Below are 16,468 nucleotides of genomic sequence, written 5' to 3' on the forward strand. Positions count from 1 at the left end.
TCTTCAAAAATTATTTCTTTTTTATGAAATACAGAAACCGTCACGGACAAAATGACCATTTTCAATGGAATAGGCATAGACATTTTTTTTTCAATGGTTTAAAAATTATTTCTAAACTTATCAGATATGTTTCCTTTACATTGGAACCATAGCTTTCAAAATCTGCAATTTGTTTCGTCATTGTTGTATTAATAGAGCAAAAATATTAGCTTATCCACAAGCAAGTTACCAGAGTTTAACTTTAGATGTCCCGCACATGACGCATGTAAATAAATTTTAATTTAAATAACAAAATTGTTTCAGAAGTATCTTTGTATCAAATTTAAAGATTAAAAAAGTTGCTTACCCCAGTTTCATTAAAATATTAAGAGATATGACGAAATGTTAATGAAATTTAAGCATATTTTTGTCCCACATGTGATGGAGGAATGGCCCTAAATAGTTTCAACTATGCAAACAGGAAAAGAAAATAAATGTCAGAATGAAGTCATTTGATGCTCAACTACACAGGAGACAGAAAGAATCCTTACTTAAGACTTCATATCTGAAAGAAAGTTAATTTTGGCAGAAAATTAAATTTGCTGCTAAATATTCCTAATTGTTCAAGGAACAAAAATGCTTTACAGTACAATTTTCAATAGCGTTCATTAGAAACATCTTTGCACGCTAAAGGCTAACAGGAGGAATCTGCCCTTAAGAATAGATGACAGGAATTAAATTAATTCTGGCAGTAATTAAATTAATCATACATCAAAATGGTTTTACTAAATGAAGGAAATTAAACAATTTACTCACGATAACAGATTTCCAGTTGACGCAGATCTACGCACGCTAAAGGCTGACAGGAACAATTCTGACAAAAGTCAACACGTCTGAGAAAAATGATTGTTAATTTGGATAATTAAGCAACTCAGTAGCTTTAATTATGCAAGGAAAAGGAAACATCTAAATGTTTCACAAAGGATAAACGTTTAATGATGTGAATACATGCACGCTTACAGGAAGAATCCTTAAGGACGTCTTAAAGAAATGTACGTTAATTTAGGCGGGAAATTAAAAGAAGCCTAATACTTTCGATTATTCAAGGGGGGGGGGGAAGCAAAAATCTCAAGCACACGAGAAACGTTTATTTAATGCACACCTATGCAAGCTAACGTCTAACAACAATTTCCCATATTATATTAGATATCTAAAAGACGTCTAATTATGGCATAAATAAATATAAATGTTGTCCGGATAGAAAGTACAGATGCACAGAATGATAATCTAGAAAAAAACCTAAGGCCTAGCCATAATAAATCTTAATACATGATTTTAATTTCATGACCGTTGTACTGTCCAACCACAGATTGCATGGAATTTTCAAACGTCCAGATCAACGAATCTATGTGAATAAGGGGGAAAAATAAAAATTTGATGCGCGTATTCCGCTCATTTGAATGAGACTTTGCTTCTGCAAAAGCTGACATCGGTAAAAAATAATAAATTTATCCATTTCCGGCTGTAAAACGGTGTTTGTCATTCCATACAATCCGTGGTCAGACAGTAAGCATAAATAAAGGAACACGCTCTTTTTCAAAATAAAAAAAACAAAAAGATACAACTTAATATAGTTACATCCAAGAAAATGTTTCACTTACTTTCATGCATATCTAATTGTAAAAATCTCATCATAATAAATACATCAACACATTTCTCATTACTACATTCTTCAAGCCATTTTTTTAAACCACGCACGAGGTACAGGAAGAATCCTTGTCGCCAAGTCTGAGAATGATATCATTTAGCGCCAAAATATAGGGTTGCCTCCCGTTTATCTGTCAGGATCGTTCCTGCATTGACCGATTTCCTTAATTTATTAGAAAGGTGATGTTTACGAGAATATTTCTTTGTTGCCAACTTTTATAATTTTTGTACTAAAGATAAAGAGCTACAGGAAATAAACTTATTTAAAAGTTAAAACGGTCTTTGGCAACGTTTTACAAGGCGGCAGTTTGGTGATTGGCAAGCTCAAATGCCACTGATGAAAAACATACAGTAATTTTTCCTGCAGTCGTCTGATAAAGCAACAGATTTTTCACCTGCAGAAACTAAAGATTTTTTGGGGGGGCAATTTACGTCCATGCATGTGAAAGAAAATATACTGTAAAATTTCTGTAACGTGAAAGTTAAAATGCTTTGCTATCTTTGATTGCATTGCTTTGAAAAGAGATGTTGTTACAACAACATAAAACGCTTCTAAAAGTTAAAAAATAGTTGATTTAACGTTTAACAATTGAAGGTTTAACAGTTAAAAATGCTGAAAATGAACTATTTTGCAGCATTCCCTACATTTTTATTTCATTGTCAAGGAATATTTCATAATACCCTTTGATAGACCACCGCACTTGTTGTTTAGATGTAATTTATTATTAGTACAACGAAAAATATCTTTCATAAAATAACTTTTATTAAAATATTTTCAAAAAAAAAGTTGTTTCTGAATGCTTACTTTTTTTCTGCATCTTCCTATTCCTATTCAGAGTCACAACTGACTACAACTGTATTTATGTCGAGGACTGCATACTAAGTGCCTTGCCTCCATTATTTTATGTACCGACAGATGGCAGCACCATCACCGGATCGAACAGTTAATGTGAATTTAGAACTAGTCCAGGGGCTAATAGCTACCTGGTGCTAGCACCCCCCCAGAGGTATCGTTTCACTTGGAGGACATTGAGACCACGAGCATATTAAACGTCGCCCAGTCCATTTTAATGACGACGGAGGGTCTTTGACCATCGAGGTTCGAACTCAGGACAATCCGACCCCGAATCCGACACTCTACCGATCGGTCTACCACGGCCCCTTTTCTGCATCTTAAAATGGTATTATGTTTGAAAACACAACTCGGTTTTCCACGTTTTCCGAATTTTCCACGTATTGCAGTAAAATTTCAGCAAAATAGAATACTTGCCGTTTAATTGAAGGTGGTAAAGATCATCATCTCTGAGTCTTCAACATCTTTTAATCTGTAAAAGATTCGCCAGCAACGAATTTTTAGGTCGTCAGTCACGGCAAGAAGTAACCTAATCACATACTTTTCGGGCAACGTTGCAAAAACTGTGTACATTAACAAGCAATATTGTAAATAAATTATCAGCCTCATACAAGCTGATAAGCAAAGCAAAGAGTGAAAGGTAAGATTTTTATTATTATTAATATTTTGGCTGTATTTGTATGCATAAAGTGAAAACAAAACTTTCGTAAAAACTTCGATTTAAAAGGAGAACATTCGAGACATAGAGACAACTTTGAGTTGAAAGCGCTAAATTATTGTGGGACCGAATAAAAACTTCGAGATAGAGGAGTATTCGAGTTATGAGTTTTCGAGATTCGATTGCTTTAGCAGGGGCGGACATCTGGAGGGGGATCATGGGCACAGACTGTGTCATTAAAAATTTTAAGGTAGGGAGGGGGGGTTGGAGTGTATTTTTCTCATTTTTGGGGGGGTTTTCGTGATGTTTCTTGGGTGCACCCTTGCTCCTAGGGGGTGGGCACCTCTGTTTAGATGTCCGCCACGTTTTCAAGACGTCATAAAAAAAACGAATTCTAGGGACGTCAAATTTGCGGCCCATTTTATTTCATACGTTTTCTAGTTGCGTTTCGAAAATGTCACTTAACAGTGTTTCATTGAAATGTAGCCACAAAACCGCATTGAATAGCCAATTTGTTCAAAAAATGCAATTTCAGATAGTCTTTGTTTGCCTCAAAGGAAGAATCAAGGGATTTTCCCGGCCGGTCTAGGAAGATTGGACGCCGTCAATTGGGCGCCGAGCATTTTGTGCGTCGGGATTCGGGAACATTGGGCACCGAGCATTTTGGGCGCCGGCAACATTGAGAGCCGAGCATTTTGGACGTCGGGATCATTGGGAGCCGAGCATATTTTGGGCCCAATGTTCCCTGCGCCCTGCGCTCGAAATGTTCGGCGCCCAAAATGTTCCAGGCGCCCAAAATTCTCGGCGCCCAATCTTCCCATTTCACTTCGTAGAGCAAGGAGGCGTAGAAAGACGTGGGCAAAGTGGGCATTAGCACACGGCCTCGCATTTCCAGGGGTGTCGCATCCCCTGTCGTTTCGAATTTTTCTCCTACCGAAGTTTGTTTCCACGAAAAAATTTATTCAATCATTCTCGAATTATTTTCAAAATAAGGATAGATTCCTACATAAAATTTTAGTACCTAAATGTTTTTTCCCTTTCTTTCCTCTTTCACTCTCGGAGAAACGCGTTTGTCGACTTAGCGTTTTAAAGCAAATTGACTGATCACCAACACTGATCTCTGTAGAATGCACGGGGGACGGGGGGGGGGGGGGGGGGACTCAGGGGTGTTAAGCCTTTCTGCAGCACAAGTTCTTGTAAAAAGATGTGATGAGATAAGAACTGTCGAATTTGGGAACGGATGGCCGTGAGCACGGTCTAGGAAGATGGGGCGCCGCAGATTGGACGCCAAGCATTTTGGGCGTCGGGAATTTTCTGCGCCGAGCATTTTGGGTGCCGGAAACTTTGGGCGCCGAGCACATTGTGCCCAATGTTCTGGGCACCCAATGTTTCCGGTGCCCAAAATGCTCGGCGTCAAATGTTCCCGGTGCCCAATCTGCGTCGTCCAATCTTCCCATTTCGGGTTTTAAGGGTGTGGGTTTGCTCCTCCCTTGCTGGCCCCAGGGAGGAAAGCCTTGCCCCTGGCTTTGCTCCTCCTGGGTTTGGGGAGGGAGAGGGATTTTATGTTAAGAAATTTTTGTTTGAAACTTTTCAATACATTAAAAATAATTTTAAAATAATGTTTTAAGAAAATAAAAAAGAAATCAATTCATGTTAAGCAAGGGACAAATTGCAATCACGTAAGAACGTACATCACGATCAGTGGCGGACTGGTCCTGCGCGCCATTGGAAAGCGGGCCGGTGCATGGGCTCGCCCGCCCCTATTCGATCTGATCACCCTCCCTCCTCTGCGCCCTCGAACATGTGAACCTTCAAACCTGTGCCTCTTCATTTTATATTTTCTTCTATATCTAATATATAGAAGAAAGTATTGGATAAGTGCAAATTTTCGAATTTTGACGGATTCGAACGTTTTGAGGTGTGCCGAGTCCATTTCGACCATTTTAAGAAAATGTCTGTGTGTGTGTGTGTCACGTATGATGTGTGTGACCAGTTTTTGTGGCCGCTCTACAGCAACCGCATGAAATCAAACGAAATTTGGTACACTTATGTGCCCCTATGTGCAGGGCCGTCCGAAGAGCAGACGGCGCACAGTGGTTCAAAACGACAAAAAAGCGGAAAAAATTCAATAACTTTGAATATTCTCAAAAAATGCTTTGGAAAATTATTAAAATTGTTGCATGGTAATATTTATCTTCATGCTTGCTGACCGTATTCACTGCAGAACCCCGATTTTACGTCCCTCGAATCTACGTTTCCCCCACATTTTACGTTTTTTTCATCAGGTCCCAATTTTTCCGTACACTAATAACATTAACTTAACCCGGATGGAAAGTTTGTTATTTATTAATTTCCGGCATTTTACGTTTTCCCTTGGCAGATTAAAAAAAAAAGAGAAAAAATGTTTTAAAATTAAGAAATGTGATTCCCTCTGTACATTTTTAAACATAATCCACTCTGTTGAAAGTTAATCCATGAAAAGAGAAACGCTTCTGCTCCATCCGTAGCTGACCTTATGGACTTTTCGGCCGCCAATGAAGATGAACAAGAAGAAGAGGAAACACAACTCGTCTCTTCTTTCAATACTGCATTTAAGAGTTAAAGAGAGGAAATAGTGAAAGACTATTTTGTTTATCATAAAGACCAGGAAAAAACTTTGCAAAGTGTTCCAATCCTGGAAGATGCTGTATTTACTTTGAATTCAATGACTTATTATTACTGACTATTTTCAACCTAAACCCCCGAATTCGTTACTTAATGTGTTAGAATGATCTAAACTGGTGTGTACAATGATGTTCTTTTCGTAAAATATCGCATTTTTACATTTTACAAGCGTCATCGTAGCAACTTTTATTACTATTTTTGTTTCCTTGTCTGATTTTTGCTTTTTATACACTTCTCCCGTATTTTACGTTTTCCCATATTTTATGTTTTTGGTTTTGAATTGACGTTTTCCCATATTTTATGTAATTTATGTTTGATTCAAACATAAATTACATAAAATATGCTTCATAAAATATTACATAAAATATGCCTCTGAGAAACGTGAAATCAGGGTTTCTCTGTAGTTCAAATTCATTTCTATTTTCAGTGAAAAATATAAATTAAATCAGCCGTATGCCACACGCAAGGATTATTTATTGCAATTGATACCTGTAACATATTGTATACTAATGAGCATCGACTTGTAGCGCATGCGCGGTTGCCAATGCTTTGGCTGGGAAAGTCAGTCCATGGAGTGTGAATAAAAGAGTTAGACGTTCATATTACTTTGTCCTCCTTATTTTGGTATTATCATTCCACACACGTTGAAGAACCCAACCCTGGATGATTTATAACTATATAACATGGTGGCAGCTCACGGAACAACAAAGTGGAAATTGATAACAACCTGTTAAGTGCGCTCAACAAATCTTGATTTGGACCTTGCAAAACTGTAAGTAGAAATTTTTTTATTTCGAGATGGAAGCCAAATCGCCTACAGCATTATGCTTGGAAGGTAACGTTCCAGAAAATTGGAAAAAGTTCAAACAGAGATTTAATTTTTATCTAGAGGCAACAGAAAAAACAAATAAGGCGGATAAATTAAAAGTAGCATTGTTGCTAACATGTATGGGCGAAGACTGTTTAGATATTTTTAATAGCTTTGGATTAAGCTCCGCGGACTCTGAGAAATACGACGCTGTACTAAGCAGTTTTGATAATTATTTCGCACCGAAGAAAAATACAGTTATAGCCAGATACAAATTTTTCAATTGCGTTCAGGGGGAAAACGAAAGTGTTGATTCTTTCGTGACGAATTTAAAGGTTTTGGCTAAAGATTGCGATTTCGAAACGCAGGAAGAAAATTTAATTCGAGACCTTTTAATTATTGGCATAAATGATGTGGCAGTCAAAGAAAAACTTTTGATAGAATCGGATCTAAATTTAGAGCAGGCCGTGAAATATTGCCGTGCTAAAGAATCGAGCACCAAGCAAATTCAACTAATGAGTAATGCGTCTTCGGTCCTTGCAGTAAAAGAGAAAAAGAATTCAAGCGCTTCTTTAGTTATTAACAAGCGTGCGTCATCGAAAAAGAAAAACATCGTGGATCATTCGGAGAGTGAAAGAAAGGCGGAAGTAAAAAAGAAATGTTCAAAATGTGATTCTTATCATCGCTACGGGAAATGTTTCGCTTTCGGAAAGCGGTGCTACAAATGCGGTAAAGAAAACCATTTCGCTAGTGTTTGCAAGAATAAAAAGATAAATTTAGTGGATAATACAGATGACTCTGATGAATATGAAACCGATAGTAATCAAATTAGTGTAGCATCGGTTGTTGACGGAATCAATTCCGAGTGGAAAGAAAAAATACATATTAACACCACTAAGGTATCTTGTAAAATTGACACGGGTGCGGAGGTCAATATTCTTCCACTATCATACTTTAAAGTAATTAAAAGAACTGAAAATATTAAGAAGACTAGTAAAATTTTGAGGTCGTATACAGGACATTCTTTAAATGTCATAGGAACTTGTGAATTTTTGTGTAAATATGGCGATAAAGCTGAAGTCTTGGAATTTTATGTTGTTAAGCAAAATTCGAGTATTTTAATTGGCTTGAGTTCTTCTGAAAAGTTAGGATTTATTAAAAGAAATCAAATAATTTCAGTTGTTGAAAATGTTGATTTGTTCAAAGTGTACAATGATGTTTTCACTGGCAGTTTGGGTAAACTTTTGTATACATATGACATAAAATTAGACAAAAATGCAGTTCCAAAAATTTCTGCACCTAGAGTTATACCAGCGTCTTTAAAGGGAAAAGTTAAGGCAGAGATTGATAACATGGTGTCAAAAGGGGTACTTGAAAAAGTTACTGAACCAACAGACTGGGTTAACCCTATTGTTGTAGTACAGAAACCAAACAAAGAAATAAGAATTTGTATGGATCCCAGAGGCTTAAATAAGTATATTAAAAGAGAGCATTACCCAATACCAACCCAGCAAAGTCTTTTTTCGGAATTGGAGGGAGCTAAATTTTTTAGTGTCTTGGATGCATCAAGTGCATTTTTACAAATTCCTCTAACAGAAAAAAGTTCTAAATTGTGTACCATTGCCACGCCTTTTGGACGCTATAAGTTTTGTAGATTACCGTATGGATTAAGCAGTTCACCTGAGGTGTACCAGAAAACTATAGAAAATATATTTATTGATATAAATGGTATTTTAATATACATTGATGATATACTTGTGTTTGGGAAAACTCAAAAAGAACATGATGCCAAGTTAAAAGCTGTTCTAGATAGAGCTCGAGAGCATGGTTTGAAATTATCTAAAGAGAAGAGTAAAATTGGAATGGATTCTGTTAAATATTTGGGTTTTGATTTATCGAAGAATGGACAGTCTATAAATGAAAACAAAATTAAAGCTATAGTAGAATACGGCACGCCAAAGAATAAAGCAGAACTTCAAAGATTTTTAGGTATCATTACATTTCTAGGAAAATTTATACCAAATTTATTCGACAGAACAGGTATATTAAGAAAGTTACTTGGAAAGAATGTAGAATTTGTATGGAGTTCAAATGAACAAAGGGCGTTTGAAGACTTAAAAAATTGTGTTACAAACTCTCCTGTTTTGTCTTTCTACAACAAAGATAAACTCTCCACAGTGTCTGTAGATGCAAGTCAATTTGGACTGGGTGCTGTTTTGATACAAGAGGGTCACCCAATTGCATACGCGTCATCCTCATTGACAGAGACACAACAACGTTACAGTCAAATAGAGAAAGAACTGTTGGCAATTTTAATTGGTTGTAAAAAGTTTCATTATTTTATCTTTGGAACTAAATTTTTGGTTGAAACTGATCATAAGCCTCTAATAGGTCTATTGAAAAAGCCTATAGATAAGTTCTCCCCAAGACTACAGCGCATGGTTTTAGAATTATTTAAATATGATTTCGAACTAAAACATGTGCCAGGTAAAAAATTATATATCGCAGATGCATTGTCTAGGACACCGTTGAAAGGTAGTGAAGATACTAGTTTTTTAGAGGACGGAGCAGCAGTTGTTCATACAGTCCTATCAGCTACTGATGAGGAGACCGAAGTTCTAAAGATTGCTACTAGAGATGATCCGGAGCTAATTTTAATAAAAAAATACATTGAAGAAGGTTGGCCGCAAAGTTTTAAACAGATGCCTGAGAAAACTAGAAGCTATTGGGACAAGAAAGCAGAACTTCACTGTTACAACGATTTAATATTTCTGGGAAATAGATTAGTAATTCCCACAAAGATGAAAGCTGAAATTTTGCAGAACATACATTCAGCCCATCAAGGGATAACATCTTGCATAAACAAAGCTTCAAAAAACGTATATTGGCCAAATTTTTGTGAAGATATAAAAAAATTCATTAATGCATGCACAATTTGTCAACAACATCAGCGTGCTAATGTAAAAGAAACTTTACTACCATACAGTATACCAACGCTGCCATGGGAGGAGGTCGCTATTGATTTCATGTATCTACAAAAAACAGACTATCTTTTATGTGTTGATTACCATTCCAAATTCATAGAAATTAAGAAATTGACGAAGAAAACAGCAGAGCCAGTTATCAATGCACTGAAACAAATTTTTAGGACACATGGTATACCACGCAGGTTGCATTCTGATAATGGTCCACCGTTCGATAGTAGACTTTTCCAAAATTTTACTAAGTCGTATGACATAGAGCCTGTAACATCGTCACCTAAGTATCCAAAATCAAATGGAATGGTAGAGAAAGCTATTGGAACGATGAAATCAATTTTACTAAAAGTTATTAGAAGCAAATAAGATCCCAACCTAGCAGTACTGGAATACAACAGCACTCCAAAATCCAGTTTGTTATCACCGTCAGAAATGCTTATGGGACGAAGACTTAGAACTGTAATGCCACAGAAAACATCTCTTCTCACACCAAAGTTCCCAACAGATAAAACAATAAAGATTTTAAAAAAGCAGCAAAATAAACAGAAAGAATATTATGACAGATCAGCTGTAACACTGTCAACTCTAAAGAAAAATCAACCAGTTTTCGTACAGCTAGGGCACCGAGATTGGGCCCCAGGGACAGTTATAGAAAAGTTAAATACCCAGATCTTACTTAGTGAAAACAGCGGCAGGAAGTGAACTTAAAAGAAATAGAATTCACCTTAGACCAGATGAGAGAAAAGAAAACATGGAGTTGGATGTAGATAAGGAAAAATTAAAATCACCATCCACCCAAATAGTAAGGGAGGATTCATCTGAAAATCCAACTGAGACTCTGCCTGATAATGTCTCAACCCCCAAACGAGAAAAACGCATAATAAGAAGACCCCTCAGATTCCAGGACTATGTTTAAAAAAAAAAAAAAACTTTTGACATTTATTTCTCTTGAATATTTTAGTATTTTAGTATGTGTTTAAGTTGTTATTGTTTTAGTAATTTTTGCACTTATTTGTCTTTATCATTTTAAACTTTAGTGCATGCTTAAATTGTGTTTGGTTTAAATCAATTCTTTTGTTTAAAAAAAAAAAAAAAGGACGTGTAACATATTGTATACTAATGAGCATCGACTTGTAGCGCATGCGCGGTTGCCAATGCTTTGGCTGGGAAAGTCAGTCCATGGAGTGTGAATAAAAGAGTTAGACGTTCATATTACTTTGTCCTCCTTATTTTGGTATTATCATTCCACACACGTTGAAGAACCCAACCCTGGATGATTTATAACTATATAACAATACCCTCGAACAATATTTTCTGGCAATTTTGACAAACTGAGAACAGCTTTATACTAGAATGATTTCGAAAAGGAAATCAGAAATTTCAAACGTTTAATGATTTTCTAATTTCATTGTTTTATGAACAGAATGGTTATTTAACTTTTTATATATAATTCTGTATGAGTTTTAAAAATTTCTTTCTCATATGTATCATTTTTAAAGCCAAATGGGTCCGAAAATTGTTATTTTCAGGTTACTACTGCATTGCATGTAGAATAATGCTCCGCATTAAGCCATAACAACGTAAATCTGTTTTTAAAAAATCCTCAATATTTATTGATGAATGTTTCAAAAGCCCCAACTTTCGAAAACAGTAAACAAACGTTTTTAGGCTCTCCTGCAAAGTAGTGAAACTGTGACATACGTTAGTCTGGAGCATGTCAAATTTGATGATCGATTCGTTTGATAAAAAAGCAATTTACCTCTGTCATACCGTTACCAGTTATTTTCTAAAGTTTTCAAGTTTATGAAGCACGTTTTTGAAATTGCATTAAAACATGAGTCAAAATGCAAACCAAGGTAAAATTACGGTAACCGGGTCGCGTTGGCGGATTTTTTCAAAAACAGCCAAAGTTGGCACCTCCGACTCAATGTAAACGAAGTACTTCAATGTAAACAAAGGAATCCACCAATAAGAATAGATCCAAAGAAAATGGGTGGAGCTATGAATGACTCAACTTATCACCTTGCTAACAAAGAGTCTGTTAATTTTTTCTTTCTCTGATCGTAATCGCAAAGAAAACAATATTGAAATTCTTTATCCTCTTTTAAATGATGGTAATGTAACAAAATATAGAAAGAAACATTATTAAACCTAATATAGGAAATCATAGAGTACAGCTGGCATTTTTTTAAGAGAGAAAACAATTAAATACGTGAAAGAAAAAAAAAAGGTGGGGGAGTGGATATTTGGAACAAATAATTGATAGTTTTCAAAAACATTCAATGCAAAAAAAAAAAACTGAAGCTCTTTTTGGCTAGCGTGCACATTTTATTCGAACAAAATACATAACTAGCAATGAGCGAAATGAGCAAATAGCAAACGAAACATTATGTAATATTAACATTGTATTAAAATTCAAAAAAATTTGCTAAATAAATTAAAAATACTACAAAATGACGTTAAAGCTCTGTTAAAATGTAAAAAAAAACATTTTAATTAAATGATTCAACAACTCCATTAAAATTCAAATTACTATACCAAAACACATTGAAACAAATTCTAAGGAACAAAAAAAAATGTAAAATAAATTCTAACAAAATTTAACAACATTAAAAGTTGGATCGAAAACGACATTAAAGTATGAAATAAATCGTCAAATAAACAGAAATCTCCATTAAGTATACAGTTAAAGTGTAACAGTAAAACGAAAAAAATCTATTAGATAAATGAAACTACACAAAAAGATCTAATCAGAGAACGTTATCATAACTGCAAATTTTAATTTTACCTTACTGAATAATTACAATAATTAATAAATTTTAAAATTAAAGATGGAACAATAAAACATGAAGGAAAGTAATTACGGTGAGCAAAATCTAAAAAAAAAAAAAGGATCCAAAAGATATGAATGGCTAATTTTTAAATCAACAACTTAAAATAGTTAAGAGTGAAAAACATTCCACGATGCAAAATTTTATAAAATGTTTCGACGATCTAAAAATTGAAAAAATACAGTTTACGTTGCCAATTTTCAGAAAAGAAATCAACTTTCAGAAATTTAAAAATATAATTCTATAGAATTAAAAAAAAAATTTTATGAGACAACTCAATTACAGTTTTAAGTGTCGCCGATTGGCCAAATGAATAGCGAATCAGCTTTGTTGTAGGGTTGCTAATATTGCGCTGTCGCCAATTGAGGTTGCGGGTTGCCAGAATGAAACATTTATCGCCGCGACTCGTTTACCGTATTTCTACCCAAACCAATCTGCCAGCTTCTTTATATGGTCCCTTTGCGAGATTGGTAAAAATCATTCTCGCGAAGCGATCATGTTATCATAACCCAGCTCATCATTTCACCGCTGTATCCCATAATTTCGGCTTCAATTTCATCTCCTTTTTACCGTAGGACGGGGCCTCTCTATGTATATTTCTTTACTATATGTAAACTGACCAGATAATCGCGATGATTTAAACTTTTTAACTGTTGCCACCTTGTGTTTGTTAACAAATAAATGTTTAATTATTTTAAGCAAGGTTTTCAAAATAATTTTTAATTTTCACTCTTTGCTTCGCTTTTGAGATAAATCGGGGAATGCGGATGGTCGTCAAGTTTTGGTGTGAGTAATTTTGTTTTTATTGGGAATATTGGTTCCTCGTCAAGCATGGGGAGGGGATCAGAGTTAAGTCCCCTATACTAGCCGACGCATCAGCTTATGATTAGCCATTTTGGATCGGAGCGCGTGTTTGAGTGATTGTATTTTCTGGTGAGTTATCGCGTTTGGTGATTGTTCACTGTGAGCAATTATTAACGGCACGTGAATTGTTTATTAAATAAAATATTATTTGCGGCAAATTTGGCGAAATTTGAAACTTGGCTTAATCCTAACAAAGCAACAATAAAAAATCCGATCCAAAATGGCTAAACTTAAGCTGATGCGTCGGCCTATCTATATAGCTGCTCTAATCTGAATCATAAGAAAGATATAGAAGAAAGTTTCGTGATGGCCACAAAATACTAATTTCTTCTCTTTTTTTGAACCTTTAAAACTGCGTGACTTCATTTTTTAATTATTTTAGAACCTGTGATGGTCGCCTTTTCTTTGTTCCTTCTGTGTAGTTTACTTTTTCTGTTTGTTTTCACCCTCGAATCTATGCGCAGGAGTGCTAGTCAGGGTGAACGAACAAGAGTGTGTACTTTCAACCCCTAGCTTTAAAAAAAATTAATAAATTGAAAATTGAAAAGCTAATAGGAATAATTTAAAAACTACAAAATACATCACAAAAATTACTGAACTCATGTTCATGTCTATGAGCGCCAGCAACGGGTTTTCACTCCCGTTGACTTTTACCAATAAAAAAAATAATTAATTAAACAAGGTCTACAAATACTTGGGAAAAACTACAAAATACATCAAGGGAAATATGGTTCACTTTCATGTCCTTGAGCACCGGTAGTGGGCTGCTTCAAGAGAGTGCACTTTCAACCCTTGGCTTTTAAAAATTAAATTAGTTGATTTTAAAAAGTTATATCACTTTTAGGCTTTTTTAATATTAAATTCCTTTTATTTATTTTTTACTTATCGCAAATCTTTAAACAAAGATAAAAATACAACTCACTATTCGCTTTAAAGAAGCCCAGTGGCTCTAACACTTAGCTCTTTCACGCCACAGGTCCGGGTTCGATTCCGAGTTGGGCTTGGTCGACTCACCCTTCAGTTGGTTGAAAAAATGAGTACCAAGCGTGCTCGGGAACTAAACACTGGGGGTTCAACGTTATAGGCTGAACACTTAACCGGAACATCTGCTCCTGCAGTGGCAAATTTACTAGGGGGCGGTGGGGGGCGACCGTCCCCTCCGTGACCGTCCTTTTCTGAAACCAATGAAATAGAATTGAAAGAATTACTAGCAATCGCTACTAATTTTAATGAAGTACATTCCACAAATTTGCTTTAAATTAATTTTAGAAAGTTAGTGTAGTCGAGTATGGACAGAGTTACCCACTTTTTAATTTGAACCTAAGCTCGCCTCTTTCCCTTTTTTCGAATTCTGATAATTTTTATATACTGGCATGATAAGACATTGCTATGATTTAGAACATTTGTTCCCATTCCTGGTGGAGATTCCCCCCAAACTGGTGATTTGACACTACAAGGGGGTAAAAATTCGTTGGAGGTGATTAATATTTAAAAGACAGGATAAGGGGGGAGGGCATTTGACTGCTTGCCCCTCTTCATGACGGGTCGAGGGGGGGGGGTGGCTTTCACGGTTTTCAACCGCCAGCCCTTGAATAGACTGTATATCTGCCCCTGTTCTCTTGCACCCCACAGCCTGTCAGGAAAACTGAGATGGGCACATTAGTCCTGCCTGGGCCCTCATGGACTGTCGTTGCACTGGGTTTGGTTTGTTCGCTTTAAAGTAAATAAATTAATCTATGTAAATAAAACAAAGAATATGTGTGTATATAGTAGGGTTGTTTGGTTTAAACCACGTTGGTTTAAACCATGGTTTTAACCATGGTTTAAACTAATTAGTTTAAAAAAAAAACCATGCGGTTTTTTTTAAAAAAAAAAGCCAAAAAAATCCATTTTACAGGTTTACATTGATTTCCCCGCACATATTGAAAAATGTAAAATTCCATTTATGCTAAGTTCCTAGCTAAGTTGCAGAGATAAATTGCAAAGTTGCTTCTTCAAAATGTATTACAAGCTTTAATCGAAAAAAAAAATATTAATACATTTTTTATTTCATATATGTGCCATAAAGCAGATTTCAGTCAACTTCCATCATTATGCTTAATTGCATGATTAGTTAAGATTTACTGAGGATTGAATCTTTTATTGTAGATGCAATCCATTATATTGCTCACTCCTGTTGCAGGGGTGTGACATTCTTGCCCATTTATTTGCAATTTCCTGGAATTTAAACTTTGACTTGTAAGGTAATCAACAGTCTAACTTAATTGTTTGCACCTAAAAATTAAGATTTGTTCTGCAGGTGAACACAAATAATATTTTTTGAATCAAATTTAAAAAAAAAGTTTATACTTCATATTATGATACATAATAGTTCCTGATATTATAATGTAGGAAGATTAAAAGACAAATTTTTAAATTCCCAGAACAAAATGCAAATGTATGTGTAAAAATTAATTGGGAAATATATAAATCTTCACATATAAACTACATTCTCCATTGGTGTTTTTTTTTTTTTTTTTGGATTCTGTGTGCTCAAAAGATGTTGATTGGCTATACACTTATGCTGCTTTACGACTATTGGGTGCAGATAATTCTTAGTTATTTTCCCCCCCTTTTGTTCATTGGAATTGGGATTCCGGTATTTGCTTTGCCTTAGCTAACCTGTGCAGTTTACAAAAGTTACTTACTCATATTGTTTTAAAAAGAATGTCCAATTCTGGTAGAAAAAAAGACCTAATCTGGCTTTCATTTGATGAAATCAAAAATGAAGCCAGTATTTCGTATCATAAAGGTTCTATATATACATGCATACTAATATGTTAATCAAGTCAAACATTTCAATCAATATTTCCCCACAGAAAGCTATTTTAATTATTCAATTTAGTTACAAGATTTTGTTCTAATCTCTTTAATTAATCAAGAAATTAGGTATAATGTGACTATTGACTAACAGTTATTTGCATGGAACCTTAATTACATTCCGAAAATTAATTGTTTTTCTCGCAAATAGTATTTAAACCAAAAAAAAAACCCGGTTTAAACCAAAAAACCTGGTTTAAACCAAAAAACTGGTTTTTTTTGGTTGTTTTTTTTTACCAACCCTGGTATTCGGAACTCCAGCGCTCG

This window comes from Uloborus diversus, chromosome 1 (assembly GCF_026930045.1).
Source record: "Uloborus diversus isolate 005 chromosome 1, Udiv.v.3.1, whole genome shotgun sequence".
Lineage (NCBI taxonomy): Eukaryota > Metazoa > Arthropoda > Arachnida > Araneae > Uloboridae > Uloborus > Uloborus diversus.